The following is a 12,171-nucleotide window of genomic DNA, read 5'->3' as shown; positions in this document are numbered from 1 at the left end:
GTCGGTATGTGCGTAACCGACAGAAAACTTAGATACACACAGGAAAATACGATTATTTTCTGTCGGGCACATATTTTTCTGTCGGAAATATTTCTAACACACAAGAATATTAAAGGAGAAAATCCAACGCGCCAAAACTTGCTGCCATTCCCGCCAGCCCAAACATCCGGCGCTAAACCAAAACCCAAAAGCAGGCTTTCAGCGCCAAAAGAAAAAAGATAGAGCCCACAACCGTGACTTAGGCTAACAAAAAAAAACTCCCTGACAAAGGTCCTAATTGCCCCAGTGAGGTGTGAGAACACAGCTTCACCCGTGTGGCCGTGCCTCCCATCCGTGAGGCCACGTCTTCCGTCCGCAAGGCCGTCCGCGCACTGCCTCTCTCCAGTCCACGTGCCATCTCACTCCTCAGGTCGCCAAATCCTGCGGGGTAAAGCACGTTTGAGGTATTGATGGAACTGAACTAGGGTTTTAGCACTATATTTTTAGGGTTACATAGAGTGTGTATCTTATTATCATGGAAAAGCAACTAGCTTTGGTTCAATATTTTTTAATCTTAATATATCAGTATTATTGTTGATGGTTAGTTAATGTGTCAAAAAATCAGTAAAATAGTGTTCTTCTTGGTTAAATTTGATATTGTGTGCTTTAATTGAGATGCTCTATAGATCTGCTTGTTTCTTTGTCTGATTTTCCTATTTTCTAAAACACTACAACATGAAAACAATGCGATGCCTAATAATTTTAATCTCTCAGATACAGCTAGTTAATATGTCAGAGTATAATTGGATGTGCAGTGGCTGGCAGCAGCGTGGTAAAGCGCCCTCTAATGAATGGATTAATCAAACCACTCAATTTTTGAACCATGCATTTTCCAATATGGAGGTAGCTACAAATGACACCATTGAGTGTCCTTGTGCCATGTGCCGAAACTATTTTAGTCTCAAAAGAGATGCTGTAGAGATACACTTATGCAAGCACGGTTATAGGGAAGACTACGAAACATGGATGCAGCACTTGGGGAGTGATATTAGGCATGATGAAGGGTATCATTTCGAGGCAATTTAATTGTATAGTCACTTCATGGGTTGGAGCAGTTATCGTCTGGAAGATTACTACTACTACTACTATCCAGTATCGAACTGACAAATATTTCTCTTCACATATATAGGCCACTGGTGTTTCTCATGTTGGCTCGGAATCAACCAATTATGATAATGCCATGGATGGCCACGATGAAGACAATCTCAATGACACCATGCTTGAAGGTAGAATGTGTTTGTGGTAGTGGCTGTTGCTAGTTGCCACTTATAACCTTTAGATAGTGAAGGTGCGGCTAAGAAGATGCTACCTTTTGGGAAAGACTAATCAACCAGTGGATGCTTTTGTGACCTAGGGACATCTTAATTATGTATTTGTAGATGTGAGAGCTATGGACATCTTAATTATGTAGCTGTGGATGCAAGACTTGTGGGCATCTTAATTTGTGACTGCTGATGCCAACTGTGGGCATCTAATCTAAGTGTATGGCTTCTGTTTATTTTGTGGCTGATGCCAACTTTGGGCATATAATCTAAGTGTATGGCTTCTGGATGAAAACTGATACAATATATTTGTGTTCTATTTGGAAACCTTATTAAATCAGATGTCATGTTTGTGGATGTACTGTTATAATGAAATATAGTATGGTGAAATTATAAATAAACGAGGCTCTGTTGTGGCCTGGTGACAATTTCCTGTCGGTATGAATTTGTTTTCCTGCTGGGAGACTATGACACGAAAATCTGGTATTTTCCTGTCGAGCCACGGTGAACAGAAAAATTAATATTTCGTGTCGGTATGAAGTCATTATCTTGGCGATACGATACCGACAGGAAAAAGGTTTTACTGTCGATACACCTAATTTTCCTGACGAACTTTGAATTTGCCTGTCACGCTCCACCGACAGTAAACAACAAACCGACACAAATATAGTAAAGCCGACAGTAAAATTCGTTTTCACTGTCGAGCTAGTCCTATCAGAATTTTACTGTCGGTGCACCGACAGAAAAATTAATTTCCTATATTTTGTATCGGTTTTTGGTATTTTTTGTCAGCTTTTTATCGATAGGAAATTTTGAGTTTCCAGTAGTGATGGTATTTTTAGAGGCGGTTGGGATTTTCAGCTTTACCTTTAATTTTTTAAGGCAATATATTTCCATATGAAGCTGCATGGTAGTATTGTCACATTGATGTCCCACCAATCAGACCCATTATTGAATCACTTTGCATTGATGGTCACAAGGACAAAGAACAATAAAAAGACTTAATTTATTTGGCCATGTGGACTAAAGAATACACTACATCAGGTCTAGTGAGTCACAGGATGGTAAAAGTAGGCTATAAGTTGTCAGCCCAGCTTCAACAAATTTTAGGTCAATATCTAAAATTATGCATATATCTTTCCTTCAAAAAATGTTGCATCCACATTTCCCTCAAAAAGCAGATACCTATATATAACTAGTCAGCGCCAGCCTGAAAGGTGTGCCCAAACTCATATATCAATGGAACAACTGTGAAAAATTGTATTCCCTCTTTCAGAGGAACCACAATGTTAGCAGAAATGGGAGGCATATGGAACAGAGGTGAGACTTCATTTTCATACCAATCAGTTTATGTTTGGAGGGTAGCACTCCATCTCTATAGCACAACCTTTAAGATCCATCTGTAGTAGACGTTCTCGATGTTTCCATGTAGTGTCATAATGTGTCAGTCCGCTTGCCCGCCTGCCCTCGCAGCGCGCTACCCGACCACCGCCGGCCACCCGCCACCTGGCTCGCCTCCCGCCGCGAGCGCGACGCCCGCCGTGAGCGCGGCCGCAGCTCACCCGGTCGTCGCTGCCCGCCCCGGTGCTGTGCCGCCTGCCGGAGCTGCGCCAGTCCGCTCGCCTGCCCGCCCTCGCAGCGCGTTGCCCGACCACCGCCTGGCGCGCCTTTTGCCGCGAGCGTGACGCCCGCCGCGAGCGCGGCCGCAGCTCACCCGGCCGCCGCTGCTCGGCCGCCGCTGCCCGCCCCGGTGCTGCGCCGCCCGCCGCGCTCGCCGGAGCTCCGTCCGTCCGCTCGCCCTCGCAGCGCACTGCTAGACCACCACCCGCCACCCGCCGCCCAGCGCGCCTCCCGCCGCGAGCGTGGCCGCAGCTCACACGGCCGCCGCTGCCTGCCTCAGTGCTGCGCCACCCGCCGCGCCCGCCGGAGCTGCGCCAGTCCACTCGCCCGCCCGCCCTCGCAGCACGCTGCCCGACCATCGCCCGCCACCCGCCGCCCGGCGCGCCTCCCGCCGCGAGCGCGACGCCCGCCACGAGCGTGGACGCAGCTCACCCGGCCGCCGCTGCTCGGCCACCGCCCGCCGCGCCGCCGGCCACGAGCGCGACGCCCGACGCCGGTGCCAGAGCCACGAGACCGTCGCCGTTCTCCGTCCGTCGCCGTAGACAGAGAGAAGGGCATCCAAGCAAATAGAAACTTTTTATCGTATTCACTTTGTAAAACTGCTAGAGAGAAGAATTTTCTGATTTGGATTTGATTGATTAAGAGAAAGTTTTGTGTTTACTTTGCAAATAGCCACAGGAAAAAAACCACGCTTATGGTGATTTTACCAAGTTAGAATACTATAAATTGTTGGAGAGAGATCTTTTTTGACTTGCCATATAAAATAGCGACTTGCTAAAACTAATGATTTATAGCAAGTGATTTTTACCAAGTTATTGAAGATACTCTTAGATAAGGGAACAAAGTTGCAGCCTCTACCACAATTACACAAGATACACAGGTGATAGTTCAATTACAAAACATGGTTCGGCCACACACAAGAATAAAGAACTAAATCTCAATCTGATTCGTGAACTTCCATCCAAACGTCGTCGCAAAGATGGCCAAAAGCATAGTCTCTCAGCTGCTGCCCCTCTTCTTGAACATTGGCCGATCATCGCCTCCATGCAGCATCGACTACTGTTGGATCTAAAACATCTCGATGAAAATTACCTGTATGACAGTGTTAGATTTAGCCTTATTATTTCCTAACACGTGCGGCAGCTCCTAGTAAAAATTGGTTTCTGAGTTTAGGAGTTAATCCATGTAGCTAAGAACCAAATAAATTAGCTAAGCTTCAGTGGATGAATTCCAAACGTGATATGCACATTATTCGGAAGAAAGCTAGAAAAGTGATACTCACAGAACAAATATTGGATAGTTTCCACATAACTAAAAAAATAATACTTGACACTTTCCATGCATATGCACTGATGTATGCAATTTTGTTTAATCTTGCACGCACGCACACTTCTCCATGGTAAAGGCCCAACATTACATGTTACTCATCACATGAGGAACAGTGCTATGATCTAGTGAATAGAAGACAACAAAGCTCCCCTCAAGCATTTACGTTGTATCTATATATAAGTCAGTAAGTAACCGGCCATCAACTTTATATTCGAATCATTTTCTGGTTTGTGTGGACCTTTGAACATTTACTGTCTAGCATCAGTGAACATTCTGTCTAACATATGTCTCTCTGAAAGGTAATAACACTAGTACTGGAAATGTATTTCGACAGGCGGTTCAGTTATGCCAACAGCCTGTAGAAATATTTTCCAGAAAATATGAAATCGGTTTTTAAACATTTTTTTACAGGGAAGGCTCGCTCATTGGCTATTCGCCCGCATTTTTTCGCGTAAAATCGCGTGCTACGCGGTCGGTGGGATTCGAATCTGAGACCTCACCCTCGCGCGTACCCTCCTCTACCACTCCACCTATCACTCACTTGTTGTTTGAAATAGAGTTTAGTTCTCCACGTACTATCATAAACCAAGCATAAATTGATTATTTGAGGTCCTAAACGGATTCAAATGGAAAAGTCGTCAACTACAAAGTTTTACAACTTTTAAGACCTACAACTTTTATATTGGTAGTTTATTCATCCGAGGTCATTTACAAAATTTGAATTTCAAATTTGAGAAATTCAAACGTAGTTTTCGATGAGAAGATGATTTCAAATGAAAAAATTATCAACTACAAAGTTTCATAACTTTTCAAGATCTACAACTTTCATTTTGACGATTTTCTCAAACGAGGTCATTTAAAAAACTCAAAAAATTCAAGTTCAAATTATTTCTACAGGCGGATTTCTTAAGAAACCGCCTGTTGAAATCATATTTCTACAGGCGGTTTCTTAAGAAATCTGTCTGTAGAAATACATGATTTCTACAGGCGGTTTTGTTAGAAACACCGCCTGTAAAAATTGATTTTCACAGGCGGTTTTGTAGTCGGGTAAGCCAATTTCTTTTCATAGGCGTTTTTTAATTAAAACCACCTGTAAAAATTATGTTCCACCACTGGCTTTGAGCACTTTTGTACTAGTGTAAATTGCAGTATAAATCTCTAACTGTTGCCAACTAGTGACAGTCGTATTAACAGATTCATATTGTTTTCAGTTTTTTATTACAGTCTACTGCATTGCTTAGTTGTACAATATATGCAACAAGTTACTGTTTGTCATACTTTTGTCAGAAATACAGAGGTGCTCTCACTAATCAGTAATACTCTGGTTTATTACCATGAGTATTGTTCCACAAGAGTTTAGCACAAAGAGGGGTTTGTAGCTACACCCTACCTTTTTTATTTAGTTCACACCACTATACGATCAAAGAAGCTGGACACTTTCCTAAAAGAGATGCATTGTTGCAATAAGAGCTTTTGGCAATTGCTATGTAAACCGGACGGCCAATGTCGAGGCAGCTCAACTGTTGGTTTCTTACATTTGACAAGAAAACTAATTACTCTCCAGTGTTTGTTCTGTTCTCCGATCCATTACAAACTTGTATCATAGATGTAGAGAACTATAAAGTAGAGTTTCTGTTCAGTATGCTTTGCACTGCATGTCACATTCCATCGTCATGCATACACAAAGTTGGGAAACCAACGGGATACAATATTAGCATGGACACTTTTGTTAATCTTCAAGAACCCTCAGCTCTGAGCATTCAGCTGCGAAAGCGGGCCATTTGAAATGTATTCAACAAATGTCATTTTTGGTTCAGCGTGTGTATCATATGTCATTGACGCCCCCACCTCTCAACAAAAACATATGCGATCATATAGGACTCCCCATCATCAATTTGTAGAATACGGAATTTCTGCCATTTTTTGTTCTTGAATCATCATGGCCATGTCTTATCAAGAAAACATACACCAACTTAAATTTCTTTGCCCAAAACTATTAGGTTCCAAATTTAGCTTGTAATATGTCCTTTTTTTTTGTCTCCTTTTCAATCGTGCAGTCCGCCTAGCACCAGCTGGTCAGCACCCTTGAAACGATAGCTTGGCCTATGCGTGGTTATTGGGGCCAGACTGTAAGTGAATGACTAGACTGATATACTCCAAGTGGCAGCTGTACCATAGGTGATCCACTTGTCGATAGAGCGATGTGGGGGCAGTGACCTGGAATTGGCAGGGTGCCGGAGAAAGTAAAGCTATGCCCAATAAAGTCTGTTGCTGCATCCTTGTCACTCGAGTTAAGCCATCAAAGGTCCTACTCTGTTGTGAGCTAGCAGTCGCATCCGTGCAATCCGTTACTTCTTCAGGCAGCATCTATCCGTGCAGCATGGATACAGTGGAAACAGTTTGCACATCAGATGAACCAAAATTTTTTGGCACCGATCAAGCCTTCGAAGGTCTGCCACTTTTCCTAACAGATGGGAAGCATGTGGAGACACTGGCTCTGCTCTAGGTTCCCTAATATTCCTCATGCCTGCCATGCCTAAAGTTTTGCTAGTTGAAGTTGGGTGCCCAATTTATCTTGATTATGTGTGTGCTACAGCTTTACAAACATTATATATGGTAATTTAGGTAATTCTCGACGTCGGTGTGCACCTCTAATTCCCAATGCATGCCATAGTAATGCTTAAATGTTGATACGAGATGAGTTTAACATTATTGTGGGGCATATGGCACCCCTACATATGGCATGGTATTTATAGATGAATGGACGAGTCCAGATACTCCGCACACGGCGCCATGAATGATAAATGACATGTCACCTAATGTGGCACAGCACAAGAAGCTGTATAATCCTCAAATTAATTTTATTACTTTATTTTTGTTCCGAGAATTTATTACTATACTAATTGTTGTGACTGTTAATTTATTTTCATGCAATGAAATGAACTAGTGTATTCTAAATTAAATGAAAGCAAACAGCAGTATACATAGTATTGTTTATCGCTCAATCATGCCAACTGTACAGTGGTTTCGGTGCAAAATAAATTTTAGGATTTTTACCAAACTAGGAATTATAGCCATGCGTTGCTTTGGTATGTAAAAGATCAACAGGACGGGAAAAAATCATCACATGTCGCTACTCGAATAAACCACGCCAAAAATTCAGGTGACAAACATTATATTTATTTATTATACGTGCAACTTATAAAATACAGTGATATATATATAGATATTATGCACTAATGTGCACTTTGGATCCTTTAACATTGACCAATCCTGTCTGTAGCATCATTGAAGCTCAATAGGGTAGCAGTCCCAGTCCTCAGTGTTAAAAAATTGCGGCATTATTCTGTGTATTTTAATCGAAAAAATATATAAAGATAAATAGGGCCAAGTTGACCTTGTTTCTACACATTTCAGAAACATGCCACGTATATATATGAATATAATGGTGCAATCAGTATTTGATTTGGATATCCTGTTTCTAATATGTGGCTTGTAAAATTTTTTAACAACATGTTCGCTGGTCTGAAAAGTTATGACTAAAATTACTGTTAGCTGATTTATTATGAGAGAAAAACACTGCTGTGGCTAGCAGAAAAAGTACGGCTGAAAAGAGAAGCGAACAGGCAAACCAGTGATCGCACATGCATGCATAACACAAAAACAATAAATAAGTAAATCATCATAAAGTGCACATTTAAATCATATAGTATACACGCAGGTATCTATAGTACAAGCAGGAATGTATACACGCAGGTATTCAGTACATCCACCTGTACTCTCTTCCCAGATACTCGATCCCATCGGCTAGGGTTCCCCGTCGTTTGTGCTTGTGTCATTACTCATTAGTCTGGGTGATCGTACAATGAGAATCAACCCCATGCAGCTGTGTCTCCTTAGCAAGATACTCTGAACCACAAGTCTCCACATGACCTGGATCCAGGAAGGTTCCTCCCATTTTTTTACTGAGACATGGGAAGCATACTGAGGCAGATTCTTCTTCATTGGTGGCCTGGTATTCCTCATGCCTGCCATGCCTAAAGTGTGACTATTGTTGAAGAGATGACTAATTGAGCATATTACTCATCATCATGTGAGGGACAATGCTATGATGGAGTAAATAGAAGTCAAGAAAGTTCCTTTCAAGAAAGCATATACTATACCGGCCATGAACTCAATACATAAATCATTTTATTGTTTGTGTCCTTTAAATAAGTATTTACTGTCCCGAGGGACAAGTCCAATTCTAGATGTAATTGAACTAGATCTCGAGCATCAGTAAAGATTCAGTTTGCCACATGTCTCTCTGAAAGATAATGAACTGCAGCATAAATATCGATGAACTATTGCATACTAGTGACACCGGTATTAACAGATTTTTTTTTAATTTTAGTGTCTGCTGTATTGCTTGGTTCTACAATATATACAACAAGTTAAAAATGGGCATCAAATGGATTGTGGGCAATTGAAAGAAAGTTAGGTTTTGGGAGGACATTTCGATAGGTAATACTAGTCTAGCTATTTTGTTTTGGCCACTTTAAGTTATTAATGAACAGCAGGGTTAAACTGTTAGTGAGTGTGGGATGGTGTCGACTTGAAGTTGACTTTTAGGAGGACAGTCTCTGAAAGTGTCATGGATCTTTGGTGGGAAATATTAGCTATGATGGATGATTTCTCCTTCTCTGAAGAAGAGGATTATATTTTTATGGAGTCATACTTCTTCTGAATCCTTGTATGCTATGATCTCTTTTAGAGGTGTAGTCCCAATGTATGTTAGCTCTATATGGAAATTGAGTGTGCCTCCAAGGGTGCAATTGTTTTTATGGCTTGTTTCTAACAACAAAGTTTTGACTAGGGATAATCTAGCCAAAAGACGGGAAGTAAGTGATCCTACTTTCTGATGTGCAATGAGAGAGTCTGTTACTCATTTATTCTTTGATTGTTGTGTGGCCAGTTTAGTTTGGTCAATAATATCAGATTTGTTGGGTCTGAATATTGGAGAGAACTTTGAATCTGTGGCTCGTTTATGGCTAGCCAATAAAAATCATGAACTGACTCATGTGTTATCCTCGGCTGTGATTTGGTCAATTTGGAAATCAAGGAATGAACTGTGTTTTCAGGGTGTGCCATGGACTGGGATGAAAAGTGTGTTGATGAGGGTTGTCAGAATGATAAGAAGATGGGTGCCGATGTTAAAGCAGGAGCTTGGAAGAAGGGTGGAAGAAGATGGGTACTCATTTATTCTTTGATTGTTGTGTGGAGAAAGAAGCCTTACGACCACCGCAGATCGAGTGGAGTACTCAGAGGGGATTGTCATCAGAGTTGGATCAATTGGATGCGCTGCACTCGGTCCTCAGCGATGTGAGTTTGGAGCACCGAAATGATTTTCTGTCTTCTGAGGGTTAAGGTTGTCATGTATGGGCGGGCGCACCAGAACGCTGAACTCGTGGACTATTTGTGCTTTTGAAATACAAAGCAGGGGGAAAACTTCTTTCTAAAAAAAAGTTAAAAATGGCATCTGCTCCCGTACTCCTTTCTCAAAGATTTGCACGAATCTTAAAGCAATCAATTGAGTTAATTATTGTTTTGCTAATTATTTTCTATATATCTTGGGCTACGCTTGGACCTTGGTCGTCCGTCCAGTCCTGAGTCCAACCCATCCCCAAAGTAAAATCATTGTTATGGTAGGAGACAGCGCCATCCATTCATTCGTCGAGGAAGGAGACGGTGCCGCCGCGTCGACAACATTCCGCAGCAGTGGAACCTGGCTGACCCCGCGAGGCCGGCACCTCGATCGGCACCGGCAAGGACCCGCCCGCACCCCACCGTGCCACCAGTCTGATTGCACACGCCAGAGTGCCTGCACTTGTTGTAGTTGTCGACGCCACAGTCATCCTGTGGTCCGGCCCCCTGAAAGTAGTCTACCCACACGGCGCGTTCAGCCTTGGTACGGTCATGCTGTAGACATGGAGGGCGCGCCGGCCTTCGCGGCGTAGACATGGAGGGCGACAGAAGGATGTGGTGGCAGTGATCTGGAACTGGCAGTAGTGTCGGAAAACTATCCCCAGCTGACTCTGGTTCCGAGTCCTTGCCCCTGGAATTGAACCGTTCAATGTCTATTCGTGTGCTTGCGATGTCTATTCAGAACTTGCGAGCTGGAAGGTTCAATTCCAGGGGCTGGAAGGTTTGCCCCGTTTTCTAACAAAAAGAGGGAAAGCATGCCAAGACTCAAGTTCTACCCACAGTGGCCTGGTATTCCTCATGCCTGTCATGCCTAAACATTGCGTTGTTGAAGCTTGGTGCTGAATTTGAGGAAGTTAATCATATATCATTCATGCGACAGCTAGCTTTCCAAGTGACAAAATCGAGAAACGGGCTATTTTCAAACATATGCTCAGTATCTATAATGGAGTCTATATATACAAATTCATCGGAGTAGAACTTTATACTTCACTAAATCACTTGCTGGTTCTTGTGTCCTGTATGTTTTAACTTGCCTGACAGACAAGTAGTTTTAGATGTAACCAAATATTCAATTTACCACATGGGTCACTGAAATAGAATGAAACTGTTGCATCTATATATCTCAGTCAACTGTTTCCTATCGCCAACCGGTGACTCGTATTAACCTCCATATTTTTACAGTTTAGTACTGCATGCTTCCTGCATTGTTTGGTTCTACAATATATGCTTCAAGTTCCTATTTGTAAATTTTTTCTCAGCAATACAAAGAACCTATTGAGAATCACTAATACTCTGGTAGAGATTTTGTTATATGCCAAATTGCATTTCTCTTATTCCATTAAAATTAAGTACAATTGCATAAGAGTTTGAGTACAATGAGGAGTTCATAGCAAAACCTTGCTATTTTTCTTTAACACAACGAGAAGAAAAAAGAAGCATGAAACTTTCTTAGCTTACTGTCTCTATATGAGAATCCATGAGTTTTCATTGGACATAGGCACAATATTGAAATGGGGAATCGACGATGCATCTGCAAAATGCTTCTAGTGATTTCTACCACACCCTGCACTACGGGAAACACTAGATTTGCCTGGAGCTTTGAGGTTTGCCGAGAGCTTTCTATCGGGCTCTCGGCTAACTTGAAATTTGCCCACGGTGACTCTCGGTGAAGAAATACTCTCGGCAAAGATGTCTTTGCCGAGAGCCTGGCTCTCGGCATAGGCAAACTCTCGGCATATTGGGCTCTTTGCCGAGAGCCTAACTGGAGCTCTCGGCAAAGAGACTGACGGGGCTAACACCGTTTTCTTTGCCGAGAGCCCCGTTAGGCTCTCGGCAAACCTGGGTCTTTGCCGAGAGCTATGGTTCAGCTCTCGGCCAAGAGGGTCCTTTGCCGAGAGCTAGGGCACGGGCTCTCGGCAAATTTATTTTTTTTTGTTTTTTGGCCACCAAACTTTTTCTCTATGCTCCCTAGTTAAAGTTATGCAACATATTCCAATTTGGTATAATTTTATCAATATTTGCTATATTCCTTGCTTTTTTCGTCTCAGCAAATTTTTTTTTGTTTTTTGGCCACCAAACTTTTTCCCTATGCTCCCTAGTTAAAGTTATGCAACATATTCAAATTTGGTATAATTTTATCAATATTTGCTATATTCCTTGCTTTTTTCGTCTCAGTGAATTTCTTGAAAAATGTAGGTTAGAACTGCAAGTGCATGAAATCACGCGTTTCTATACACGAAAAGTTGATATTCATGGTACTTACGCTAATTCAATGCCGTGTGCATGAAAACACTCTAGCTCTCGCACGTTTCCTTCACGAACCCTGACTTTTAAGACGGTGCGGAATACGTTTTAAATTATGGAAAATTCAAACGAATTCAAAAAATCACGAAACGAAACGAGGTGTCATCATATCACATGTGTAGCTTGTGGTAAAAAATTTGAGAATGTTTCGTGC

This window comes from Sorghum bicolor, chromosome 8, assembly GCF_000003195.3.
Source record: "Sorghum bicolor cultivar BTx623 chromosome 8, Sorghum_bicolor_NCBIv3, whole genome shotgun sequence".
NCBI classification, from domain to species: Eukaryota; Viridiplantae; Streptophyta; class Magnoliopsida; order Poales; family Poaceae; genus Sorghum; species Sorghum bicolor.
This window is presented reverse-complemented; position numbering follows the sequence as displayed.